General features: G+C 41.4%; 1 pseudogene; it reads left to right on the forward strand.

Moving 5' to 3' along the window:
* Positions 1–12,937, forward strand: part of LOC115459143 — a 32,792-nt pseudogene that overhangs the window by 14,830 nt on the left and 5,025 nt on the right.

Consider the following 12,937-nt stretch of genomic DNA (forward strand, 5'->3'; position numbering starts at 1 on the left):
TATTATTATTATTTATTGCATTTGTATCCCACATTTTCCCACCTATTTGTGGGCTCAGTGTGGCTTACAATACATTGTGAATGATGAAAATACAATTTGTTACAGTACGATTATGGGTTACATTGTGAAGAGTTATGGGAAGACAAAGTCAAAGTCAAAACATCATTTGGGGAATAGAACAATGGAATGTAACAATGGGGAAATGATAGGGCGATAAACAATAGCAAGAGAACATTAGGGTATAACAATTTATCTGTGGGTAGAGTTTTAAGTGTGGTGAAAATACGGGGGAAGAGAATTCAGAAGAGAGTGTATTGATGCATTTCTATTAGTGTGTATGGACTTCATGTGTTTAACACTAGTTAAATTTAAAACGTTTTGGAATAAGGCCAGTTTACAACCCTCAGTACTTAGGTAGTCACATGCTCATTTCTTAATTCTTCTACTCTCCCCACCCAACATTGATACTCATAAGTAAATACAAATGTTTTTCAAATGGTGCAGCGAGTCTCAAAGTCCAAGGATGACTCTTTGACTTTAATAAACTTATTTATTAAATTTTGGTATCAATTTTGCTTTGATGCAGAAATGGCAAATTGCAGCTATAATTTTCATTGGATAACATTATTTTTGCCCTGGAGCAAAACTGACACAATATTTAGTATTTGAAGTACCTTTGGAGTGCAAGTTTGCAAATGTTACCCAGCTGAGACAGAATGTCTCATCTTTGTGAAGTCTAGTGTAGGATGCATCAGATGAACAAGAGAAACCAATATGTATGTCAGGGACACAGGGATATCAAACATCAATACTAAAACTTAAAGGCCTTATACCAAACATAATAACTGTGTTGCTTGCTGACAACCTCCATGGCTATAAACCAACTAGTGTATTTCATTATTGTAGTATAATATTGTAAAGAATAATTTTGAAGTTAAAAATGGGATAAATGTTGTATTTTGCATTTTCGCTATCCTTGCTAATATGACAAAAATCCTGCTGGTCATTTAGGGGTCCTTTTATTAAGCCATGGTAAAAAGTGGCCTGCGGTAGTGTAGGCGCGTGTATTGGGCACATGCTGGGCCAGTTTTTATTGCATCTACAAAAATGGGGTTTTTAATGGGACGGGGAAAAGGGCCTGCGATAAAAATGAAACCAGTGCATGCCCAAAATCGGCTTGAGTGCTTAACGCCACCCATTGATGTAGTGGTAAAGACTCTAGCGCTACACGCGTGGTGAGTGGTTGGCACACACCAAGTGCCAATTACCACCAGAACCGGCATGCGTAGGAGAAAATAAATAAATAATTCATCCAGGCATTATGAGCACAAGCCAAATCTGAAATTACCGCCAGGAGGGCGCGCTGGCCTGGCGGTAGTCTGATTTTGGCATGTGTTGCATGCATGTAGAGCCTACCGCGGCTTAGTAAAAGGACCCCTTAGGGCCCTGTTTACTAAGATGCATTAACATTTTAAGCACGCCTACAATTAGCGCGTGCACTAACTGTGTAGGCACCCATAGGGATATTGTAGGTGCATGCATAGTTAATGTACGTACATGGTTACCGCGCATTAAAAAACGCTAACGCGCCTATAACATGACTTAGTAAACAGGGCCTTAGTCAGAATGAACAGTTGTGAACTGCATGTTCTCTTATCTGTAATGCTATGAAAAAATATAGCACAGAGCAAGAGATACAAGGTCACACACACAAGCTAAATATTCCTCCATGTATAAGTTAAATACTTAGGGTCCCTTCTACTAAACAGCGCTAAATGTGGCCAGTGCTATTCCCTGTGAGGGTCTTTCCCGTGTGCTGAGCCCACTTTTAGAGTGGCGGTAAATGGTCCCATTTTCCATTATTCCTATCAATGGCCAACACGCTAGTTTCCCCATTAGTGTGGGGCCATTAGCATGTGAGCACTTACTACACCTATTTTCTTGGTGGTAAGGGCTCATACGCTATCCACACACTAATCGGGTAGCACGCAGCAATAGAGCTGCACAAATTGATTTGTACAGAGCATGCTTACTCTTCACTCCCACACACATCCCCAGAGCTAAAATATATATTCTATTTTTTAGTGTGTGGGTAGCGTGCGCTGATCTCAAAACTACTTCGGGACGCCTGAATGCGCCCCACAGTATTATTTTTCAACCTGCAGGTAAGCGTGCATTAGTGCTTACCCAAGCTTAGTAAAAGGACCCCTTATTTCATTGGCTAGATATGCAGTGTCAGATTTGGTGAAAAGAGATATCATAGTAACATGGTAACATAGTAGATGACGGCAGAGAAAGACCTGTACGGTCTAGCCAGTCTGCCCAACAAGATAAACTCATATGTGCTACTTTATGTGTCTACCCGACCTTGATTTGTATCTGCCATTTTCAGGGCACAGACTGTGGAAGTCTGCCCAGCACTAGCCCCGCCTCCCACCACCGGCTCTGCCACACAACTCTGATGGAACAACACAGAAATATTAATTTGTAAATAAATCACACCTCATTTATTTATTTATTTATTCAAAATGTACTATATCACTCAAACTAACAGGTAGAGCTAAGCAGTTTACAATCTAAAAACATAGAGGGGAAAAGAATTCCACTAATCATAGAAAAGAGAAAAGGACGAGGGAGGAAAAACACTTCACATGTAAGGTAGTGCACTGAATCCCACCTGACCCGACTCAAGGCTCAAAGCTTGCAAAAACCATGCTTTCAATTTAGATTTAAAGGCTTAAAAAAGTTCACTATGACTGTTTAAAGGAAGCAAGTTCCAGATCCCCCGGGCAGTGAAAAAGAAAGCACTGTGTCTTGTGGATTCGAAGTGCGCAACTCATGGCCAGTTAGGACCATCCTCTGATCAATGGACCTAAGAGCATGGGCTGGGGAATAAGGAATAGTTAAAGATGCAAGATATGGAGGAACTTGCATCCTAAGAGCCAGAAATCCTAACATTAGATTTTAAATTTGCTTAAACCTTATTATTTCTATACAAGATCTCACAAAATGAGGAGAAAGCACACAGTTGAACACAATGCACAACATGCCTCTCTTTTACTTTTTCAGTCCTTATCTGCCTTCATGTTTCTATTTCTACAAATAGTGAGAAGTAAAGTAGTGGGATTTGTCAGAATGCAGTCATGCATCAAGCTGCATCTGTTCGACATGAAGTAACTTTATAAAATTGCCTCAGTAAAGCTGCTAGAATCATGTCTTAAATGAAGCCATGGACATTATACATGCTTATGTGCAGGAGTCAATGTTCACATACAAACCCCCAAATTCTATGTATTGAGCCTTAATTTCTGTGCAGAAATCAAAGCATATTCTACAACAATGCGCGTAACTTAATTGGTTAACTAGCTAATCAGCACTGTTAATTGGATGTTAAGCAATTGTCAGCACTAATTGGCATTAATTAAGATTTACATGCACAACTCACTAAGAGCTTCTTTTGCAAAGCCGAGTGGCAAATGAGAGGAAGCCTATAGGAATTGAATGGGCTTTCTCTCATTTGCTGCACTGAGAATCAGTAGCACAGCTTTGTAAAAGAAGCCCTAAGTGTATTCTGTAACATTATGCGTGTAAATTCTAAGTCACATAGTTGAAAAGGGAGCATGGTTATGGGCACGGAATGGACTGGTCATGGGTGTTTCAAAATTCTATTTGCATTATTATAGTCTATACCTATTGTCCCCCAGATTCTATATAGTGTGCCTAGAGATCCACATCGGAATCTAGGTGGATTCTATAACAGCGTAACTTAATTGGCTTAACAAGCTAATTAGCATTGATAACAGCACTTAAGCAATAATGAGCACTAATTGGCAACAATTAGAATTTATGCACATAACTCAGTAGGCATATTCTGTAATGCATTGTGCCTAAAGTCTAATGTGCACAGACAAAAGGGGTGTGGTTATGTGTGGGGAAATATGCATTTCATGGGTGTTCTGAAATTTACGTGTGTAGTTATAGAATATGGCCCTCTGCGCCTAAATCTACACACCAGGATTTATGTAAGCAGAGATGTCATGCGTAAATTTAGGCTCTGATGTAAACAAAGAAGAAAACTAATCTTCACACACTCAAAATCACACAAGACGCAACAAAGATGACACAAATAACAGGTCTCTTGGCAATGCTTGATTAGTCCAGATTTATCGTGTAACTTAAAGACTCGGCAGGCTGTGTTTCGGACAATTGGCTGCCTCAGGAGTCTTTTCAGTCTCTCAAAGGCTTCTTGATAAAAAGGACAGTGTACCAATCGATATAAAACCAGCATAAAAAACTGGTGTGAATGAAACTGCTGTGCGAGAACACTCTCAAGAGACCTATTATTTGTGTCATTTTCGCTGTGTCTTGTGTAAATTTAGGCACTGCCATTTGTACCAATGAAACTGGTGCAAATGGCCACTCCTATATTTACATGCGGAGCACCCATAATCTATAAATATATGTGTAAATCAAAACTATGCCCCCAGTCAGTCCCCAAATCCATGATCCTCCTATTTCTGTGCCCTCTTTTTTTTTGGGGGGGGGGGGGGGGGCTGTGCATAAATTTTGGGTACAGATCCTGTACTTAAATTTACACGCAATAGTCCCAACTAAATCTTAGTGCCAATAATTGGTTGATAGCCAATTATTGGCACTAATTGGCTTGTGATTCTATTAAATTGTGCACGTAAATCTGCCTAAATTTGCAAATGCAATTTTTGGTGACTTTTATAGAATCAGGGGGATGGTGCAGCAAGATGGAAGGAATGGAATCTGGAGTTGGCAGTGGATGAGAAGGGTACAGATATGAGAGACATCTGAAGAATGGAGTTCCCAGGGAGGGATGTAGGGAGAGATTATTGAGGAGCTGCAGAATGAATCCACTTGTAAGCCAGTAAGAGAAACTTGAACTGTATATGGAAATGGAGAGGAAGTCAATGGAGTAACTTGAAAAGAGGGGTTAAATGAGTATAGGGACATTGGTGGTACATACATTGTATAATGACAAGAACATGTGCAGTTTTACCTGAGTTATGTAAAATAGTCATGTTCTTTCATTGCATATACTTTCTGGCTTCTACAGCAATGTTGCTCTCCTATAAACAGATGTTTCTGAGGACAACAGGATTGATTAGAAATGGTGCCGGACAGAACAGCTCTCCTACAGCTCAGAACCTAGAGATCTTGTCTACTGGCAGCCCTTTCTGTGGATAGCAGTCTCCTCAGCTCCTTCGTTAATTTCAAAGCTCAAGAATTAAGGCACTTCTCAGGGAGATTATATGCTTGAACACAGGGCCGCCCCAAACCAAGGCAAGATGCGCCTGAGGCGGAGCTAACATGCCGCACCCCTGGCGTTTTACCTCGTCACAGTGACGATCCCCATATGCTGCCCTGCCATCACTGGCACCCACCTCTTCCCTTTACTGCGGCTGCCTGAGCAAAACAGGAAGTTACTTCAGGTGGCCGCAGTATTTTGCTAGACCCCTGATGCAGGCACTTGGTCATTGAAACATAGCCCATGTTGGGTCCTTTCAATAAAGCATTCTCTTTGTCCTGTTTCTAGAGGTCCACTTGTGCTTTCTGTTTCCTGATGTACTTGGAACCCTCTCTTTTGTACTCACTCATCAACTAGAGAGGCCAGCAAAACAGCTAACTCAACACTAACCTGACTCGTCCAAGCCCACCAGTTCGCGCTCCCCCCTCTGGCCCTCTCCCCAGATAACCCAAGCAACAAACCAGAAGGGAGTGCACTGAATGGCACAAAAGGCCCCAGAAACTCCCCAAAGCCCTACAGAGCAGCTGACAGTCTCTGAGACCACTGCTGCCAAAGCATACTAGTGATACTGACCTCCAGCTCAGCACAATCCTTCCAAATACTGCACAAAGCATAGATGCACAACAGTGAAAAACAGCTGATAAAAGAAAAGAAACTCGAGGTGCAACTTCTCCCCCTCTCACAGGTAAACACAAATACAGCTCAGCCATACAACCTCTGAAATTAACTTAACAAAACCCAAGGATTCCCACAGATAAAGAAGACAAATTCTCAATTCTTCTCACTAACTTGCACGCAAATTTCTTCACATAGATTTTCTCACATGCACTAGCAGCCCTTTTCACTCACTCTCACACAACTGCCCACAGCCTGCCAAAACACACAAACAACCAATCTGTTTCTTTACACAGTCCCACAAATCACACCTAATGCTACCTTTAACCTAAGTTATCTCCAAGTCACACCTTCCCCTCCTCTCCCCTCACCCCTCCTACTATCCTTCTCTATGCTCAGTATCAGGTACAGCTGATGTTATGTGTCCCAGGCTTGGGGCTGGAACCATTTTTTTAGTCTTAATATTTTTATTGATTTAATTACAGAAGAACAATATAATATAAACCTGTGTAATAATGTACATACTTTAAAAAGCGTAAAAGAAGGGAGGAGAAATGTAAAAAACAACAACACTTCTCAACATGCATCTTTAAGTAAAAAAACAAACAAACAAACAAAACTTCATCTGTATTATCTGCGTAAGTAATTTGAAAGAAAAATCTACATCCACCAGGATGCCAATATCGGGCCTTACATGTGATAGCAATTACCTGACCAGAGATGTTAACTTAAGTTAGAATTTCCTACTGTAACATTATAACAAACGAACAATATCATAATATTAATGTAAGATCAAACCAATGGCAGTAGGAGGTCTTCAGATTATTCTCAGCAATGACAGTACTCACATCAGAAGTACTTGACAGGTACATCATAATTTTGCCAGTGTACATGTGGTAAAGAGATTCAAATGTTCTCCACAGAAAGGATGGTAATACATATCAAAAACAGAGCTGAGAGAGCAGAGCCCTGAGAGATTCCCTTATGAATACATCCTTTGACACTCTGGACCATAAAATATTCATAGATTGGGTGAAATTGAAATTGGTCAATCTGTTATTAGTTGGCTCTGTTTTACAAAGCCACACTACTGTTTTTAGCTTGCAGTAAAAATCAGCTGGCGGAAAACATTTAGATGCCCATAGGAATATAATGGTTATCTCAAAGTTTACCGCCAGTTGATTTTTACCACAAGCTATAAAACACTAGCATGGCCTTGTAAAAGACCCCCTAAGGGACGGTTGTAACATTTTGGAGGAGTTGATAATGTGAAAGCCATTGCAAACTGGGTGCCCCAGGAAACCACTTAATTGGCAAATTTAATATTTATTGTTACCACTATTCTGGAAACATGTGGTCTCCTATAGGCTCTAGATGGACGTTATTTTAATTTTTATTTCTCCCCTATATGTTTAGCTAACCAGTGATGGTTCTTGCTGATTGTTTGAGTGATGTGTCCAAATGGATGTGGCCTTTTCACAAAGAAATATGTTACTTAGCAGTTATTTTAGACTCCATATTAAATATGAAACATCAGATTCATAGATGTTTAGAATTTGTTTTTTAAATTTGGTATGTTAATGAAGGCTGTAACCTATTATTGTGATACCTAATTTTTGTTCCATGCTACAATCATTATGTTTGACAGCCAAAGATTATTGCAATGCTACTTACTATGACTTACTTGTGTCTGTATACTTACTAGATATTTATTATGAATTATGCCACAACCTGTATGCTGACTGGATATGCTCGATTTGACCATATCATGACATCTCATTATGCCTATAAGTTGCCTATAAATGCCTGAATTAATTCTAAATCCCTAAGGCACAATATGGCATGATGACAGTTTATATGCAATCAATAATTCACTCTCATACCTTATGATTGTCACAGCAGGGTCAATTTCTTTTTCCACCATTGAAAGTAATGTGTAAAGCTTTTACAGGAGCATGTGTGCTTCAGGTCACTGGTCCACAGTTGTGAAAAAACTCCCAGTGTCACTTCAGTTAGAATAGGACTTACTTTTGAAAAGATATAAAGCAGGTTCTGTTTAAGCAATGTTCTAACGGTATAAAGCAGCGGACTTCATTAATTTTTTTAGCTGGGGCCACTTTGTATTTTAATGAGCTGAAGGAGAGCCACCAATATGTGGGGTCACAACACTGCTGACCAGTGTGTGTCAATGACATCCATCCCCACCAGCTCACCTACAAACTTCAATGAGTGGTATCCTCAAGATTGTGAGCATTTCCAAATGCATTCTCTTTTGTCTATTGAGAAATGCCTTGTCCTTCAAGAATGCGGTTCTTCCCTCCACCCACTTTCCCCTTTTTGTCCTAGGCCTGTGTAGAGAGGCAGAGTGGCAAAAAAACAAAACAAAACCAAAAAAACTCAGAAAGACAATGGGGCCATCCCAGAGGTCTCCAGGGGCTGCCATTGGCCCCTGGGCCTTGCATTGAAGAACACTTGTACAAATGATTTAATTCACATGTTTTGTGTACCTAAAGAATGAGTAATCCAACATACTGACAGTATACTTAAAAACACTAACAAATTGATCACTATCATCAATATTATACTATTCCTACACTAGAATTTTTGACAGGTCATAAATGATGTTAAAGAAATAAAATTTACATATTTTTTGAAGGCATATCAATCTGAATTTCCTGATATTCCCATTGGATACTCTGGGCATGAAACTGGTATTGCCATAACAATAGCTGCTGTAGCCATGGGTGCAAAGGTCGTGGAGCGTCATGTGACCTTGGACAAAACCTGGAAAGGAAGTGATCATGCAGCTTCTCTGGAGCCAATGAATTAGCTGAATTAGTGAAATCCATCCGCACTGTGGAGAAGGCGATTGGGTCTCCAATCAAACAGCTACTGCCCTGTGAAATTTCCTGTAAAGAGAAGGTATTTATCCTTGTATATTCATAATCAGCAGGTCAGACAAATTCTCCAGAAAGCAGCTCTGAATTTAGTAATCATTGAGATCAATATTCAAAGGGGTCTAGCAGACTTCAAAAGAATATAGCTGGCCAGAGTAAAGCCTTTGAAAATTGACCAAGATAACTGACTAAAGGGCCCTTTTTTCTAGGTCGTGTTAGGCACTAGTGTGTGTTTAATGCAGCAAAAGTGGTCTAAAGAAGGATGTGCTAAAGCTGACTACCACTGGCTGAATATTCACCTGATAAATTTTAAGCTCCTAAATTAAGATACATTTTAAGCTGAAAACTTAAGGGCCCTTTTACTAAGCCACTTAGGCGCCTACACACACCCAACACATGCAAATTCGGAGTTACCACCCGGCTACTGTGTGGCCCGTGTGGTAATTTTATTTTTGACACGTGTCCGCGACATGATCCAGAAAATATATTTTATTTTCTGGTGCATGTCAAAAATCAGGTGGTACGTGGGTGATTAGCGCATGGTTAATGTGAGAGACTTACCGCTAAGTCAATGGCTGGCGGTAAGGTCTGAGACCCAAAATGGATGTGCACCAATTTTTATTTTGCCACATCCATTTTCAGCAAAATTTTTAAAAAGGCACTTTTTACAGGCACGCTGGAAAATGGATCTGCGCATGCCCAAAACCTGTGCATACACTACTGCAGGCCATTTTTCAGCGCACCTTAGTAAAAGAACCCTTTGGGCTCCCAAGTTTGGCTGAAAATAGCGCACACATTTAGGAACACAAATTTAGGAGTTCCCTTTATTTTGAATATTGAGCCGCAAGTTAAAAAGAGAAAAGCCACTAAGGGGGTCTTATACTAAGCTGCGGTACTGCTTTTGGCTTGCAGTAGAAATCAGCTGGCAGTAACGCCTAGACACCCATAGGAATATAATGGGCATCTCTGTGTTTACCACCAGCTGATTCTACCACAAGCAAAAAAACAAAACAAAACACTACTGCGGCTTAGTAAAGACCCCCTTAATGAATGATAAACAAGTGGGGAAAGTACTTAGAGCATGACTCATGGAATTCTTTCCAACTCTTGTGTGTGCATATATTTTGTACCCGTGTTTTGTCTGTGTGTTATGTATATCTTTGTTTTGTATATTTACCTGTGTGTTTCTATTTTGTTTGTTTGCATGTATTTCTGTACATGCTTGCTTTTGTGTGCATGAATATTTACACGTGTGTGTGTATGTGTGTATATTTATATCTGTGTTGCTTCTTATGTATTGTGATCGAGAAAGGAGATGAAAGGTTTGAAAAGTTCAGTTCAGTAATTATTGTTACTGTGAATCAGTTTTTGAATGCTGCAAACTGTTGTCACTGCTTTTCCCATGGCTTCATTTCTCTTTCATTTTCCACATGAAAAACTTAATTTCTACAGCATGTTAATTTGCCCGGTTTATCACTTTCCTTTCTGTGACCGGAGCAGCTTCTAGTGCTCTGCTTCTGTGGCTGGATCCTACCCCTAATCTCCACAGCTAGTCATCCTGAAATAGACTCTTGCACACAACTAGAAGAGGACTGGAGAAATTTAGAAGGACAATATATTAACCATCCTTCTAGCTTCTGTAATCAAAGCAAGTATCAGTAGAATCTAAAAAAATTCCAGACATACTAAATAGCCTGAGCACATTACATACTGTCTGCATTCTGGAGTCTTTTACTAAGCTGCTTAGCATTTTTAGCTTGCAGTAGAAACCAGCTGGCAGTAAACGCCTAGACATAGGAATATAATGGGATCTCAGTGTTACTGCCAGATTTCTTCCATGAGCTAAAAAGGCTACCTACGGCTTAGTAAAAGACCCCCTCTATAAAGCATGAGCATGCCAAAGTTACAATAGCATCTTGTCCTATTGACTTTACCAGCTGGTTTTTCAGGCTGTACAAACTTAGCAAGGCACATTTGGATTGCTGGGCAGTAAGAAAAGAGCTAGTATATAGCAGGTAAGAGAATAGCAGAGAGTTCTATTTAAGACGAAAATAGAAAGGACTGTTTGTTTGGAACTCACGTGTCATTAAACATTTTCAAAGAACATTATGAGAAGAATAGTATCAAGAAGGAAGCATGTAAGGGGAAAACCCAAGTCACATCTGACCACCCTGGACACTGAAATAGATATATCTTACAGTCTGTTATTGCCTCAGAGATCACAACAAATTAGTACTGCACCAAAGCCAAAATTATTATCAATTCTAAGAGCATTTGAGATTAAGGTGTTCTTGAGTTTCAAGTCTCTGAGGTGCAGATGATCAGAAGCCCCGTGCTATTCCAAACAGCATTTTAAAATTAGCGTGGAACAGCACGGGGCATTAATAGCCCTATGATCAGAGCTAATAGAATGCATTTAGACACACTATTAATTCTAATCATAGGAGTACTTCTGTGAGAGGATTGTGCCTCGGCATGCTTCCAAGGCACAGTCCTTCTAAAGAAGTTGTTTGACAGTCCAGGCTGTCAAAAAAAACAAAAAACCTGGACCTGTCAAACAGCAGAAGAGGTTTGACAGATCCGGGATTTTCTCCCAGACCTGTCAAACATAAGCCCCCATCCCCAACACTAACAAGAACCCTGGTGGTCCATTGGGATCGCTATCCCTCCATACCTGCTCCTGCGCAACCTCCCCCCCCCCCCCCCCCCCGCGGTGGACTAGCACTCCCTCCCTTCTCGCGGGTGCCTCCTCAAAATGGCGGCACCCTGTCCAGTGCATTCTGGGATGTGCTCGGCAGGGCTTAACCCTTTAATGGAAGCATCTCCATTTTGAGGCGCCTGCAGAGGAGGGAGGGAGTGCTAATCCCTCCCTCCTCCAACCTCGAGGTAGGCCACCAAAGGAGGGGGAGGGGTGCGAGAGGGGGTGTGGAGGGCTAGAGGTCCCACTGGACCACCAGGTTCTTGTTAGTGTTGGGGGTGGGGGCTAGCGGTCCCACTGGACCCAGGGCCAGTCTTAAGGCGAGGCACCGAGGCGGCTGCATAGGGCCCTCGCGCTCAGGGGGGCCCCGCGCGGCGTGCCTGAAATTGCCCTGCCCCAACCGCCCGAGCTGCAGTCCTCCCTCCCTCCCTCCAAACAGTGCGCGACGGTGGCGTGGGTGGGGGCGGATGTCAGCGGGTGGGGGGGTGCTGCGCTCCCACTGCTCCCACCCTGTCTGCTGTACTGTACTGTTCAAACAAGTTTCCCTTCCGTACCGTTGGACTCTTAGAACCAAATTATTTAAAACCAGAGTCAAACACTCAACGTCTAACGTTACTACTGTAACCAAGCAACTACCACCTAGTCATTCCCTTTCAGACGTTTCCTTGCTAAGTTTAATTGGCGCAGATGTCGTCAATCACAAACTCGCAGCCAATGAGTTGTGGTATCGGGTGAACATCGGAGGCAGGGGCGGGCTGAGTTTGTGTTTGCGGTTGCTGCTGGCCTCTCGAGGAGAGCATGGGATTAGAGTTGGGTCTCTTCTTCCGCACTTTGGTACGTGTTGTGGCTTGCCGTAGGGGAGCAGGCGGGGTCGGGTAGTACTGTCCTTAACGGCAGTTATTTCTGGATAGTGTATAGAGAACAGCGTACACAACAGTGTGGTTCTCATCAGTGGGTATTAGAAGTTATAGCTAGGCTGTTGTCTGCTCTCTGTACCACCCCTACTTCGTTTTTATTAAGAAGTTGGGCTCGAAATCTCGCAGTATACTGGATTAAAAATAGCTGAAAGTCTTTCTACAGAAATCTAAACTCAAACATGTATCTGGTATAGAAGCCAGTTCTGTTGGTGCAGTGGGTATTGAGCGAGTGCCTTCATTGTGTGTAGGGACGGGAGAAGTAATTTGTATTCTGTTTGGTATCTCCAGTCGTTTTGAAATGTTGGCATCTAAGATACTTGCCCTGTTGAGCATGTGATGCAAGTATCCTATCCCCTTTAACAAGCACATAATTGTCAGCCTGATTACCCTGAGATTCCTTGATTATGCTTTTCCTGTATGTTTTCACTAGTAAATATTCATGATATTAAATGTATTAAGTTTTAGGAGAAAGATGATGGATTTGCAGTGCAAAGTTTGATTTTGAATGCTCTCCAAATCTAGCTACTTGATTGAA

This window comes from Microcaecilia unicolor, unplaced genomic scaffold, assembly GCF_901765095.1.
Source record: "Microcaecilia unicolor unplaced genomic scaffold, aMicUni1.1, whole genome shotgun sequence".
Classification (NCBI taxonomy): Eukaryota; Metazoa; Chordata; class Amphibia; order Gymnophiona; family Siphonopidae; genus Microcaecilia; species Microcaecilia unicolor.